Consider the following 15,425-nt stretch of genomic DNA (forward strand, 5'->3'; position numbering starts at 1 on the left):
CCTCCACCGATCGGGTTCCTTTTGTGAAGATGAGGAAACGCTTAAGACGTCAACATGATGAACAGGAGGAAGACATTCCTTTATTCAAACACTAAAGAGCATTCATCTTCTTTATGCAGTCACTTACTTAGCGTGTGTGTGTTTGCTCAGCACTGTTGTTTCCCGTGGTGAAGACGACCTCGTCTGACAGCAGAAGAAATGTTAAAGTACCATCTTAAATAGGAGATCAGTTGTGCTTCAATCATCCACTCGAGAGTCTAAAATCAACATCAGCAGAATTAAATGGACTTAAAAAGATTTTAAATAGTTTTTAACTCCATTTTGGACTTGTCTTAGTTGTTTTTTTTAGAGAAACCACCTGATACGTAGCTTTAAAATGGCACTGCTGTTTGCTTTACTCCTATTTTCAGTTAATCCTTCTGTTTCTACCTGAAGACGAAGACAGATTTTCGGTCGTGGTGTTACTTCTTCCACGTCCGTCCCAGCAAAGCCTCAAATCCAGTAGCAGACTGCAGCTGCATCAGCAGCTCCTAGTGAAGCTCCTGCACATCCGTGAGGATCAGAGAAGAGCTGGAGCCCCAGCAGCAAAACCACGTGGCTGTCCGTCTGCACACGCGCCGCTACCGCCCTCTGGTGGCGCTTTCCTGCAAACGCAGGCCAGGTTTTACACCCTCGACCTCAGTGAGGAGTTGTTCTTTTAAATGTTTACCTGCTGGAGGTCCAGGATCCCTCCTGACACGTTCTGGTTTAGTTAAAGAAGGTAGAACTGATGGCAGCCCTTCTCTCCTAAGGCAGTAAAGCAGCAGGATCTGCTCTTTCCGAACAGCAGGAAAACTAAACGCACCAACTCTGGAACGTCTGAACGTCGTTAACTTTTAGTGAGCAGACATTTATAGTGTTTGCAGCGTTTTAAACCAGTATTTAAGAAATAAACACAATCAATTATTCTGTGCAAGAACAACCACCTGAAATTAGCTTTACAATTGCTTAATGTTTAACAGATTTGGTGAAATCGATGTTTAATGTTTAATACTGCGCATCTTTCTTGGAGCATTCATGCTTGGCTCAAATTTAATAAACCAATGATTGTTAACATTTCGACAAATCTCCGGACTATATAGGATAGATGTGCACGTTGTAGAAAACGGTCTTGAGGCTTTCTTTCAGTTTGTAGGAAACTTTCACCGCAGCTCCACTTTGAAACAGGAAATCCAGTTCACCCCCCTCCATTTTGGTTCACGTCTCTTCTCCACGCACAGGTTACCATAGCAACCGTGTGGTGTTTTTTTTTTCATCATCAAATCAGATGTTGGGTGCCGTGTGAGCATCATTTCAGAGGATCACATGTAACCACATCAAATAAGAAAAGGTCAGCGTGTAAAGGTGGTCTCCACCGTCACCAAGGCAACCGAGAGGTCGTTCACTTTGCTCTGGAAGGTCTGGAGAGGGAAATGCAAGTGGAAAGAGTATGAGAAGAGTCAGACTTGAGGATCTCTGCTGCGTTGTGTAGCCGGATGGCTGCGAGGGCTTTGGTCCTGCCAGGGGCCTGCGCTGTCTCACCTGGCGTCTGCAGGAGCACAGACCACCCGACCGGCCCGCGGCCCGCTGCTGAAACTGAAGCCCCTTTTCTTTTCCACCTCTCTGATGTTCACAGAGATAGTCGGTGCAGGCCAGCGTTCGCTCTCCAGGCTGCTATGGAAATGTTTCTTCCCGCCAGTGATGTTACTGCCTGATATGTGTGCCAGGCAGCCGTATTGGGTCCCAGCTAAGAGCCAGGAGATCCCACTCAACCTGAGCAGACGAAGGCAGGGAGACCCTGTGGACGAGTCTTTCTGGGACCGTTATTTACAGCCTTTTTTAACTTTCATATTGACTGATGGATATCCAGACAGTGAGAGCACTTTTTCTTGCTTTACACACAGATCATCTGTTCTTATCGTATCTATAAAAATAAAATGTCTTATTTCTGATAAATATGTTAGACTTGTGTGGAAGAAATTCATTGTCAATAATTGTTTTCATCAAACGTAATGAAACATTGCAGCCTTCAAGATGAAACGGTGGAAATGAGGATCTTGGCATATTTAAACATGCTGCGACCCTCTGGTCATCCCGCTGCTGCTTCCACCTGCCTGCTGTGTGATGCTGACGTCCCCGACCCCCCAGTCTGGCCCTCCTTATGATCCAGGTCCTGGTCCAGGTTTCTACCCCCTTAGGATCCAGGTCCTGGTCCAGGTTTCTACCCCCTTATGATCCAGGTCCTGGTCCAGGTTTCTTCCTCCTAAAGGGGAGTTTTTCTTGCCACTGATTGGCTTAAGGTTTTTCTCCCACTAGGAGAGTTTTTACCTGACATTGTTTATGTAATAATTGCTCAGGGGTTTATGTTCTGGGTCTCTGGAAAGATCCTAGAGACAACATTTGTTGTATTAGACGCTATACAAATTGAATTGAATTGAATTGAATTAAAGGTTTTGCTTTCTATTGAAATCCTGGATCTTCAGTTGAATATTTTTGTCATGGAAAAAGACTCATGTTATCACAGTTGGAGGAAGTTTGAATGAAAAAGCAGCGTTCCTGCCGGAACATTTTACTTGCAGTATCTATTTATGACCACCAGGTGGCGCTGCTAGTATTTGAACATTCTTCTGCTCCTGGCAGACTGTTAGGGCTTTAATCAGTGCTGTTAGCCCGACATTAAGAACGCAACCTACCAGGTGGGATTGAATCCCTCTTTCCTCTAGAAAGAAATGATCAGATCAGTCCCGGTCTGAGTGATCTGCTCTATCTGAGGTTCAGCTGCTGATTATCACCTCAAATCATGTTTGTTTTGGTGTAACTAACTTCTAAAAGTGTCACAAATTATAGTTTGGGCCATTATTGTCTCAGCTGCTCCCATAATGAGCCAGATAATCTTTGTCCAAGATTCATGTTCTCACAATAGAACGAGCCATTGAAACAGTTTTAACTGCGTTTACATTCCTCTCCACTTATTTTTTCTCATCTGTTTTTGCTTTTCTTGGCGCAAAGCTGCTGACGTGCACGTCCTGGACCGTCATTTCCCCCCATAATGTCTCAAGAAGTCTCAGCCAGTTATTATTAAGTCATTGCTTCAATGTGACTCTTAAAGGGGACCTATTATGAAAAACATGTTTTTTCTTGTTTTAACATATATAAAGTGGTCTCCCCTCACCCTGCCAGCACAGGGGAGACAAAATACCATGAATTTCTGCAAGGTGTCTGACCCCCGCCGGACAGAGTCCCCCAGTGTCACGTGGTTTTTTTTTAGATGATTAAAATCTGCTCCCGTCGTTACGTAACGACAGGAGCAGATTTCCATAGGTTCAGCCTCCGCTGCTGAAACCACGCCCACAACTAGCTCTCTCCGCTGCTGGAGCGGTGCTTCCTTCAGCCAGTCGGACGCGGCGCCGCGGCGGAGCGGATCCGGGTTAAATCATCCAGGTTCCCGGGTGGTTTGGGAGCTGGGTCCTCGGGGGTCTGTCCCAGGTCGGACCAGCTTCACCCTCCGAGATTTTCAGCCCCGGAGCCGATCTGTGCGCCTGGGGTTGCCTGGGGTTGCGGCGCCCGTCGCGCAACATCCGCCGGGCAGAATCCGGCTGAAATTCCGCTGGTCGGTCCCCGGGAGTCCCTGCTACCAGTCCAGGCGGGTTCCTGCGGTCCCGGCCGGTCGGAACCGGTCAGATTCCCGGGTTGAAGCCGCGGTGATGCGCGCTGCTCCAGCCTACTTCCTGGGTCCGTCCGACTATATTCTCCAGGTTCCCGGCCACTTTGGGAGCAGGGATTTCTGGGGTACGTCCCAGGCTGGATCAGCTTCACCCTCTGAGATTTTCATCGAAATCTGTCGGTTTGATCACTGATAACGGGCGATGCGCCCCGGAGCCACGCTGGGCGCCCGGCGTGGCTCCGGGGCAGCGTTCAGCATCCGCCCGGCAGATCCGGCTGAAATGGTGCATAAATGTTATTTATATACAACTCATATTTTATTTTTTTAACAATAAAGTTGCCATTTGTGAAAATTCAGTGTTGTGATTTATTTACAGGCTCGGGCTGCTCTGGTGGAGCGAGGTTTATTCTCCTCCCCTGCTACACGTCATTCAGGGAGCCAATCAGCACAGAGCCTCATTATCATACCCCCCCCCCCCTTCCCTTAGAATGGAGCACAGAAAAAGGGGTTAGAAGCGGTAAAACTAGTGACAGGGCCCACAGGCTGGATTTCTGATTTATGTAGAAAAAACAAGCTTTAGATTGTTTTTAAGACATTCAAGGCCTGTTTAAAATATACATTAAATGCCATAATAGGTCTCCTTTAAGTCTTTCTTTTAATTGCGTTGCGCCGGTCCATCATCTCATATGCTCTCGGTATAAATATACACTTAAGTCTAAGTCTGAGGCTCACTGGGACCGGGGGCGTTTAGTTTCTACATAAGCAGACACACGGGACATAAAATCAGTTCAAATAAACCATAAAGTCAAGTCTAAGGGGTATTAATATCACAGAAGAAAAGAGCTATTCCTGATTACCACCTTAAATTGGGAAGACTTGGGACAATTTATTGTTGAGGTAAAAGAAAAAAATGCAGTTGTATAAAACAGTTAATTGAATCCTTGCAAGACTTTTTCCGTTCATCAGAGCGTGTTATAGGGCGTCATCAGGTGTCTCTCAGCTCCCAGGAGGGGAGGACTGAGAGCCAGGGCCGCTGTTCTGCCATTCCATTCTCCCTGCCATAAAATGCTACTTTGAGGTTCTGCGCATGCGTACAGTCGATTTTCAAAGTTTGATTGCGACGCCAATCATTTCTTGCACGATGTAAAAAGGATAATATGGGATGTCGAGTATTTGATCCTTCAAAATACATTACACATGACATGAATTGCATTACACTTTGTGAAAATTATACGATAAAGAGAGAAAAAAAAAGAATTCTATCGCTTTATTTGATATTCATTCGGCTATTCACCTTTATTTAACCAGGCAGGTCATCATTAATAACACATTCTTATTTACAATAACGGCCTGGCAAGAGACAAGGACCACTTGGGGGAAAAGGACGTGGTTTAGGGAGTAAAACACAATAAAATTGTAGCTCTACAAAGGTGGAAAACCATTAGGGAGCATTTTTTGGCAAAGCAGCAAAAATTGGCAGAACACCGGTTCTAGAAAATGATGACTACGGTGCATCTCAGATCAGAGGGGGTGCACATGCCTGGCACCTTATTCAACACTAAATTATGCATTTGCCCATAATTTCAAGCGGAATGATACTATCAAAACAAGAATATTTAAAGTGTATTTTAAATGCTTTATTGCAGCAATATCGCTGCAAAACAAAGAAAATGCTACATTTAGTCTGAGCTACCTCACCCATCAGACAATCTAGCAACAGATGTTTCTTACCCTAAAAATAAAACATAGAAATTCAAACTAATTTTATCTATACAGCTCAAAACCATCACTAAACATGACAGTCATTTCAAGTGGAATGATACCAGTCAAACAATAATATTTAAAGTGTCTTTCAAGTGCATTTTTGCAGCAATATCGCTGCAGAACAAAGAAAATGCTACATTTAACGTGTTCCGGTGCAGCAGATAGCAGCGTCTTGCTGGTGCAGGTAACGCAGATGATTGATGTACACTAAAGCCTGAATTATGGTTCTACGTTACACCAACACTGAGGCTACGCCGTAGGCTCTGCGTTGGTGTAACGCAGAACCATAAATCAGGCTTAACGCGCACGCACTTGTCAGTTTTTTTTTCATCTTTTCAACTGAGCATGCAAACACATAAACTGAGGGTGCGATGCTTATGCACCCTGGTAGAACCGGGCCTGCAGAGAGCGTCTCCCTCCAGTCCATCTCTGAGCGGTCCTGCTCAGCCAGACACGTGGGAGGTTCATCCTGTCCTCTGCTCTCTCCTCCAGGCAGCAGGGGCGGGGTTAGAAAGTGCACACAGAACCATTTTGTGCCCACCTTGATGAAAACTCTTTTTTTTTTGTTATTTTGGCTGGCGTCTTTACTTGGATTTGTGGTTTAATAGTGTGTCATATCTGAAAGCAGCCATTTGGTTCTCAGAACTTGAGCTCCTCCAGGGGTCAAGGAAGTGTAGTCTGTCCTAACCTGGCAGAAGTGGCGAGATGCTGCAGCCCACTTTGCTCCAACAACATGGTTCCAGCGACCCTGAACTGTAAATAAATAAATGAACCTATAGCATTTATCCTGGGTTTGGGCTGTCCACAAAGAAATCAATGTTACAATGAGACAAGGAGTCACTGTTTTCATTGAGTGGTCACTTTCTTTTAGTCTGAAACCGATTCAGTTTAGTTTCTCCGTAGTGAAATAGGACCGGTCCACTTCAAATTCATTTCCACTGGTACAGAACACACAAGCAGTCATCATGGGACGTGGGTCGGGGGTCGGGGGTCCGGGTCGGGGGCGGGCCTTATAAAGGAGCCACAGCAGTGACGTCCTGGACGTCCGGGGCGTCTCTCGTTGACTCCAGTCCGCTCGCTGCTTTGCTGCCGTACCTTTCCCGCAGAGGTTGCTGCTGCCTGGAATCAAAGATGAACCCAGAGGAACCGGCTGACGCTCTGAACATAGAAGAATCAGGATGAAAGGCCGGGTGTCTCCATTTAGTGTTACACGTGTCACCTCCTCCTCTGAACACTGTCAGATAACGTTTTTTCAGCTCAGATACGCCACACGGCATGCTGTGATGTTCACGGCTCACGGCGGGTTCTCAGGCACAAAGTCTGAGTTTGAGACATTTCACTTAAACGTACGTTTGTACCGACACTGACGATCACTCCCAGACTTCCCAGCAGCCTCTTCTCTTTGTTTAGACTGAGCAGACATGTGCTCCTTTTAATCCACAGTTTCATCCTGTAATAAAACTGCATTACAGTCACCGTCACACAGGAAAGTGGAGTTGTGCACACTCTTACAATCTCTTACTGGAGTTGAGGGGGGATGAGGGGGATGGCATCCCCCCCTGAAATAAAAACGGTCCAAATCACCCCCCCCTGAAATAAAAACGGTCCAAATCATCCCCCCTGAAATAAAAACGGTCCAAATCATCCCCCCCTGAAATAAAAACGGTCCAAATCATCCCCCCTGAAATAAAAACGGTCCAAATCATCCCCCCTGTAAAACTGCCATCTCTCCTTTCCATCCCTTATGTCATTTCATCAATGAATGTGGTTTTACTGCTATTTCAACATTTAGAGTCATCACCAGAAAAATAACTTATTTGACAATTTTCACCTGTTTCAAGTACATTTTCACTTGAAATAAGTAGAAAAATCTGCCAATGGGACAAGATTTATCTTCTCATTACAAGCCAAAAAATGTTTTCCAGTGATGAGTCTTGTTTTAAGTGTAATGAGATTCTTTTACTAAAATGAGACATTTTAACTAGAAATAAGACAAATATTCTTGTTAAGATTGTGAGTTTTTGCAGTGATCCATTGTACTTATCCTGTGAAGGACAGAGTCATATCGATAAGTTCAGAAAAGTGTTTTTTATTGTTGTGTTTTGATGTATTTGATGTAAGCCCAGTGGATATTTAAAGTTTACAGAAGGCTGCATTTAACTGCTGCTATGTCATTCCTGCAGTATTTCTGCAGGTGTTTTGGTCACTGCTATTATTTGTAATATATTATATTATTTGTAATCAGCACAAATTATCTGTCACCATATGATCAAATCCACCCCCTGATTTCTTTTTACAACTCGAGCACTGCTTACACGTGCAGGGAACAAAACAATGAAACTATAAGGAGATAAAGGAGCTATTTAGTCATTTAACTTGTTAGTTTCTAGCCTGAGAGAGACCCGACTCACGATCAATAAACAGTCCACAGGTTTCTGTTGCCACGGCGGTTCTACAAGTGAACGCAGTAAAAAACATTATCACAACAAAACGAAACAAACAATAACACTGAGTGGCTGGTGTTGTGGTTGACTCACAAACACACAGCAAAGGACGGCGGCCGGTGTCCAGGAGTCTGCACGTCTGCGCCGACACTTCTGCTCGCGAAGCATGTGTTGTGTTCATTTTAAAAGCTGTTTAGTTTGGAGAATCAAGGCTCAAAGGCTGAACCTCATAAATTATGATTAATACGTTTGGCAGGTGCTTTTATTTTATTTATTTTTTAGAAAGATCTGTCATTTTCAGCTGAGCAAAGCACCGTTGGGAGCAGGGAGAAGGGGGAAACAGCTTCACACTGCAGCTTTCATGGACGAGCTCCGGGTTAGCAGGAGTTTGGAAACGACCCCCCCTCCTGGAGTAGGTTTGAGAGGTTCGACGAGGCCTCTTTTTCTCCCGGTTCTGCTTCTTTTGAGCACACTTCAAAGTCTGGGAAAACCTCAGACCAAAAGGAAACCTGAGCAGAACATTTCCAACACGCGGGCGTTTGCCCAGGTGGCTCAGCGGACGCACCGACTTCACTTGTAATGACAGGGTTGATCTCTGGCTGCACACTTTAACACTTTAACCTGACGCCCTGTTTTCAGAAACGCCTCTCAAATAGTAGAAAAGGGTGTAAAGTTGATGTGAAATGCTGAGAGTGAAAAAACACGCTCTCAATGGTTCAAAAGTTGTCCCTGCAGAGAAATTCGGCGGTGCTGCAGAATCAGGCGAACTTTGTGCAGAAAACACCACAAACCACATAGTCGTCTTTCACAATAATACTGTATCACTTGAGCTTAAGAAAGTGTATTTGTCTCTTAATGTCTCATAAATGTAACGTCTCAGCAGCTCAGTTCAGCAAAGCTACATCTGAGCAAAACACAACAAACACTTTTGGAAGTGGAAAAAATCAAAAACTGTCTGTAATCCAGAACCCCAGAATCCCAGCGAGGACGACCGTCTCACAGCAGCCGTTCAGCACGGCGGTGGACGGGTCATGACGCGGGCTGGTCTTCACGGGGGGGCACCCTGCCGTCGTGGGCGGGTCAGGGACTCCTCTGGGTGGTGAAATAAGACAACGATCTGAAGCAACTCTGCAACAATGTGACTAAGACGAGAATCTAATCGCCATGACGACCCAGAGCGGTCCAACTTCAGCAACTTCAGGCTCTGCTAAAAGCTGCAGATGCACGGGGGCACTCGGATTTTTATTTTATTTTTAATGGAAAGCTTATTGATCAAACGCAATACAAAGGTTCAGTCCCATTTCCCCTCCTTAGCCCTTCACCTGCACCTTTTCCTGACCTCTACCCGGACCAGTACCAGCAGAACAGAGGAGTGGCCTTAACACATATATGACTTTACATCATCTTAATCACCTTGTTTGTCTGCATTTCTTTGGGTTTGTCCATGTGAAGAAGCAGAAATTTGCCTTTTCCTCGTACCGCTTCGTTTAATACGGGATAGAAAATAAAAAAACAAAAGCAACAAAAGAAAAAATATGTCAAAGGAAAATCCTGTCAAACAAGAATGTGATAACGTTTCATGTTTGAAACTGAAGGGTTGGTTTTTCATAAGAAAAATGAGTGAATATATATTTTCTTAAAAAAACTGTCAATTTCTCAGTTTCAAATGTTGTCTTTGTACCTTTTTCAGTTGCACACTGGATTCAAATGATATGTCACTATGCCCTGAGCCACTTTTCACAGAACTTTGAGTCCAAAGCGGTTCCCAGACTGGAGACAAACGTGATATTTGTAAAGGACTGATGTCTTCCTGTGAAGTCAGCTGTTACAGAGGTGGAGGATGTGCGTATGTATATGTACGCCAGGAGCTTGAGACGGGTCTGCACCGGCCGTGTGAGGCTGAGCGGGATCATCACACTTGTGGCAGGTGTTGGTTTAAATAAACAGCACTTTTGTAGTTTAACCAGTTGAGTTGTTCTTTTTTTTTTTTTTTTTTTTTTTTTTTTTTTTTTTTTTTTTTTTTTACCTTGTCTGCACACATATTATTGAATTATACCATGACGGTAGAAACCAAAAGTGTATATATGTGCATTATTACTATATGTAATATATACATATATATACGTTGAGTTGAGTTGTTCTTAACTGGAAAGGTTTTGTTTTTGGTACCCAAAGATACTAAAAGTAATGTCAGCTTTCAATGTCAAGGACATTTTGTGCAGAAAATGTAAAATACAAGGGAGTAGAGTTACGTATGGACGGTAGTCATTTGGATTGGCAGAATTGTCCCCAACGAATGTGCGTGCCATCCTTCTGCAGCGTAATGATTTCAACTTTTGGCTCGGCTCTTTATAGCGACACGCATCAACGCGTGCAGCTCCAGAAAACCTGACGGACCTCAAAATCAACAAAAGGGAAGCCGACTCTGGCATTTAACACTTCCCTAAGTGTTGAATATGAGTCTGAAGCCAAACTGTGGCATAAAGACAAAAGCTTTGGTGTGGAAAGAAACTTTCGACTGCGTTTTTGGACGCTATGAAAAAGCAACATTAAAACGAGTCCGTGTCCTTAACCAAAGTAACGATCAACCTCCAGAAGAACTAAAGGAGTTGAACTCCAGATGGACAGGTTCACTAACTCTTCCACCAGCACACTGAATGTGTGACGGGTGCGTTCAATAAAGATGCATAATAATAATAATTCATAATAATGATAATAATGTGTTTGCGTGTTATCATCTTAAGCACGTTGAGTTTCTCGAGTTCGTGCTGCGTTGTGTCTTTGATTGGTTGTAGAGGAACCAGATCAATCCTTTACATTGAAGATGAACAGTGATGCTGGCTCGCAAGACTAGATCAGAATAAAAACATCACATTTCCTGGTAAATTAAAGAGGAAAACCAGTGAATTCCACTTCACTTGTTGTTTTGTCGCTACTTTAAGTAAAGACGTAATTGGAGCGTTTCCAGCGCGTAAGGTTGTCGAGCCCTGACACGCGGAGCTTATCACCGCCAGCCTGACATCACACATCCTGTCCGTCATCAGTGGCAAACAGTCACGCTGTTCCCTCTGGTTTCCTGCTGTCAGCTGACGGCCTCGCACCGACACCGCTCTCCCTTCCCTGCCTGGGACTTCACCTCCTCTCCACCCTCCTGCCGGGTGGAGAGGGTCAGCTTCCTTTCCTGTGAGTGGGCCTGCAGGAGAACGGGGCTGCCGCCTCCGCTGCTGCCCCGGGAGGAGGTGGCGGGGAGGAAGTGGAGATATTTACAGAGAACGCAGGCGTCTCTATGAATGAAAATGCCGGGGTGCGGTCGGGAAGGATTTCTCAATAAAACACAGGGGAGTAAATAGACTGGACTCACCACTCCATCATCTGGACCTCCCATTTCCCTCCCAATGTTTCATTTTTGGCCGATGTGTGTGTTTATGGCTTTGGTCAATGCTCCACAATCCAGACTTATTTTAGGAAAGCTTGATGGCATCACACCCGACACTCATCAACCTCTGGACAGATTTGTTATCTAATGTTCTGACACTAAAACACGAGATATCTGCTAAATTTCCCTCGAGCTGATTCAAATGGGGAGCAGTTCAGGGACAAGCTGTGACGTTTTCTGCAGAAACACAAATATGCAGCAATGAAGTGGTCTAATCTGTTTCACAAGGCCGACAGAGACGTGTGAGACAGACTGCCGCCTGAGCAAACCTTAAACTGAGGGGTCAGACTCTTTATACGCTAAATGGAACGACAGTAATAACCACAAATGCAGCCATCTCATATCACCATCTTTACCCAGCAGCCACGAGGCCGTGAATAAAAGCCGCATTAAGGCTCCAGAGCTTCACTTCACACGTGCGACCCTTGTCTAAGCTGTGCACAAGAGTTTTCTTCCTCTCCGTTTCCTGTCAGGATTTCCCGAGAAATGGAGCGCAGATTCCCTGGATTTACTCTGATGGTCACTTCAGCTTCAGGAACAGGACTTGTATCCGAGCGCTGGATAGATGGTTAATCGACGCCGGTTTTAGGGGGGCCAGGGGTGGGCTGTGCCCACCCAAACGTGCGTCCTGCCCACCCAATCAAAGTTATGGGGATCCTTTATTTTTTTTATTATTTTAGTTTTTTATAAATACAAAAAAATATCACAGAATATCTGTACCGTTTCTGATTGGGTGGGCACTGCATCATTTTTAGACACAACAATGAACGCATACCGCAAAAGTTGTGTCTCGGCGGAGGGACCTGATGTCCCAGCAAAATCAGCACAACAGAGAAGTTCAGAACAGCAGACAGAGACACACTGAAGGCTGATTTATGGTTCCGCGTTACACCAACGCAGAATGGTGCGCGTCGCAGCGTACCCTACGCCGTAGCCGTGGCTCCAGAGCCTGCACAGCACCACAGCGCACCGCCACCCGCACCGGTGTTCTGCCAATTTCTGCTGCTTTGCCAAAAAATGCTACCTAATGGGTTTCTCTTTGTAGAGCTACAATTTGACTGTGTTTTACTCCCTAAACCACTTCCTTTTCCCCCAAGTGGTCCTTGTCACTTGTCAGGCCGTCATTGTAAATAAGAACGTTCTTAATGACCTGCCTGGCTAAATAAAGGCGAATGACTGAATGAATATCAAATAAAGCGATAGAATTGTTGTTTTTTTTCTCTTTATCGTATAATGTTCACAAAGTGTAATGCGATTCATGTAATGGGTAGTGTATTTTGAAGGATCAAATACTCAACATCCCATATTATCAATTTTACATGGTGCAAGAAATTATGCAAACTTTGAAAATCGACTGTGCGCATGCGCAGAACCACAAAGTAGCATTTCTCGACAGAGAGCAAGAATTGGCAGAACACCGGTCCCAAGCCCGGGTAAATGCAGAGGGTAGTGTCAGGAAGGGTTAGGGTTAGCATACTGTGGAGAAGATAGATGAACTGATATGATGATAGCAGAGTTTTCTATGCATTTCGGGGGTTTGACCCCCCAAAATTTTTTCGACCACCCTACATTTCAGTCTGCCCACCTTAGTGGGCCTCCCTATGTGGTTAACGCTCCTTTATTGTGTGTTTTACAGTCAGTGCGGTTACATGCACATCTAAATCAAGCTATTGGCAACAATCTAGCTAAGGATTAAACTGGAGTTTCTGACAAATCCAAGTAAATATGTGCGAGAAGACATCCAATTATTGAGTGAAGTGCGTTCGACTCCGCAATGCTAGGTGCACCTTTGCGTTGGCGTTACTTCTTTGTTCTTCTACTAAGCATGGGTTGCGTATACATGCCGGAATAACTCGGATTAGGACCATATTATCTGGCACTAACAGCTTGATCTCAAGAGCTTCAGTTTAGTTCCACTCCAGCCTGGCTAAGGTGTATACATGGCTTTTAAAACTTCGATATCGATCAGATTAAGGCAACAATTCGACTTTCAATTCGACTGAAAAACTGCACTGGGTTGGGATTTGAGCGATTGAACTCATCATCCGGTTTATGTGCACGATTTCTTGATGAAGCAGCGATTTAGTTGAAAAGGAGGATGAGTTTAAAGAAAGGATTCAATTCAATTCATTTTAATTTTATTTATATAGCGTCTAATACAACAAAAGTTGTCTCTAGGATCTTTCCAGAGACCCAGAACATGAACATAAACCCCCAAGCAATTATTACATAAACAATGGCAGGTAAAAACTCCCCTAGTGGGAGAAAAACCTTCAGCCAAACAGTGGCAAGGAAAACTCCCCTTTAGGAGGAAGAAACCTGGACCAGGACCTGGATCATAAGGGGGTTAGAAACCTGGACCAGGACCTGGATCATAAGGGGGGTAGAAACCTGGACCAGGACCTGGATCATAAGGGGGTAGAAACCTGGACCAGGATCTGGATCATAAGGGGTTAGAAACCTGGACCAGGACCTGTATCACAAGGGGGGACCCTCCTGCAGGGGGCCAGATTGGGGGAGTCGGGGACGTCAACAGCACACAGCTGGCATGTGGAAGCAGCAACGGGATGACCGGGGGTGGGGACCGCAGGCAGGTGGAAGCAGCAACGGGGTGACCGGGGGTGGGGACCGCAGGCAGGTGGAAGCAGCAACGGGATGACCGGGGGTGGGGACCGCAGGCAGGTGGAAGCAGCAACGGGATGACCGGGGGTGAGCACCGCAGGCCAGCACGCAGCTCCTGAAGCTTCGGCCCAATCAGTAAGTCCCAGGTTAGGTGCAGGGTCGGGGAAAGGTTGAGAAGGGGCAGGGCCAGGGATTTGAGAAAAGAAGCGGGCATCTGCGATCGTTCCTGTTCACCGTAGTTCCTGGTGCTACTGACGGGGCAGTGTTTATCATGATGCATCTGGGACACCCTAAAGATCAGGCAGCCCTGGAGCTTTATACCTCTATAACTGCAGTACTGCCTATCCACTGACATATGCTGCAACATATCGTTTAATATCCAGTAAGAATGGAATAAAAGGCATCAGGAAAGACAAGGATCATAAGATGAGACGTGTTGTCGTCATTTTGTGAGGCTTAAACATTTATATCTGACAGCATCAGGCTTTTTTTTCTCACTCAGACATATCTTTAAATCTCGGGGATGCAGCTGATGTCTCAGAAGCAGAACAGCATAACTGTCAGCAGAATGCGAAATCACAGCGCCGACTGGGTCCTCTGTGTGTTTGAGAGCGCTCACATGCAGTTTGTAAATGCAGAAGGAATTTCTTAGTAGCTCGTAGCTCAGGAAAGTAATAGTTTTCAGATGTATGCCCTTTTTTTCTCTCTCTCTCTCCCTTTTTTTTGAGCTTGAATGATAGTTGTAGTGCCCATGTAAACAAACCCGTCACCTAAAGTGGAGGTGTGGGATTTCTCCGTGTGTGGTCCTCATGCAGTCTTCTCTGCGATTTGCACGCTTCACAGAAGAAGAAAAAAGATTCCTGGAAATGAGACGGCTTGAGGTCGATTGTCAGTCTCCGTGGTTTAACAAGCTTCTGTATCTCTGCTGATGTATGCCGCCACATAAATCCAGCTAATTACTCAAACACTGACGTGCGTAAGTGTTGCCATAAGTGTAATTGTGACCCTTTTATGGGCCGGCTGCCGGCTGCGCAGCCCCCAGGCGTTGTTGAGGACTGGGATGTCAGTCGTCTCTTGAGGTCTGAGTTCCCCAGAAACAAAAGCTCGCTTCAGACTGTCAGATGAAACATTCTACACCAACTCTCTGATGTCTAAATTTAAAACATTTATTTAGTTTTTACTGTGATTGCGCACTTCAAAAAAGCTTTGTTTACTAGGCCAAACTGTGCAAGGAGAGAAATGTCTGCTGGTGATTCTTCGATGTAAAGGACAGCCCGAGGCCTGTCATTAGCTGGATTAGTGCTCCATAAGTGAGTCAGTCTGGAACCGATCTGAAATGCTAAGTAAACGTCACTAGTAAAAACTACACCATCACCCGGTGGAAACAGGTTGTCTGAACAGAAACCTTTCGGTCGTGTGACGGTGTAAAGAGAACTGGACAAACCTTGTGTGGTATCCAGTACTCGAGTTGTAAAAA

This window comes from Cololabis saira, chromosome 19 (assembly GCF_033807715.1).
Source record: "Cololabis saira isolate AMF1-May2022 chromosome 19, fColSai1.1, whole genome shotgun sequence".
Classification (NCBI taxonomy): Eukaryota; Metazoa; Chordata; class Actinopteri; order Beloniformes; family Belonidae; genus Cololabis; species Cololabis saira.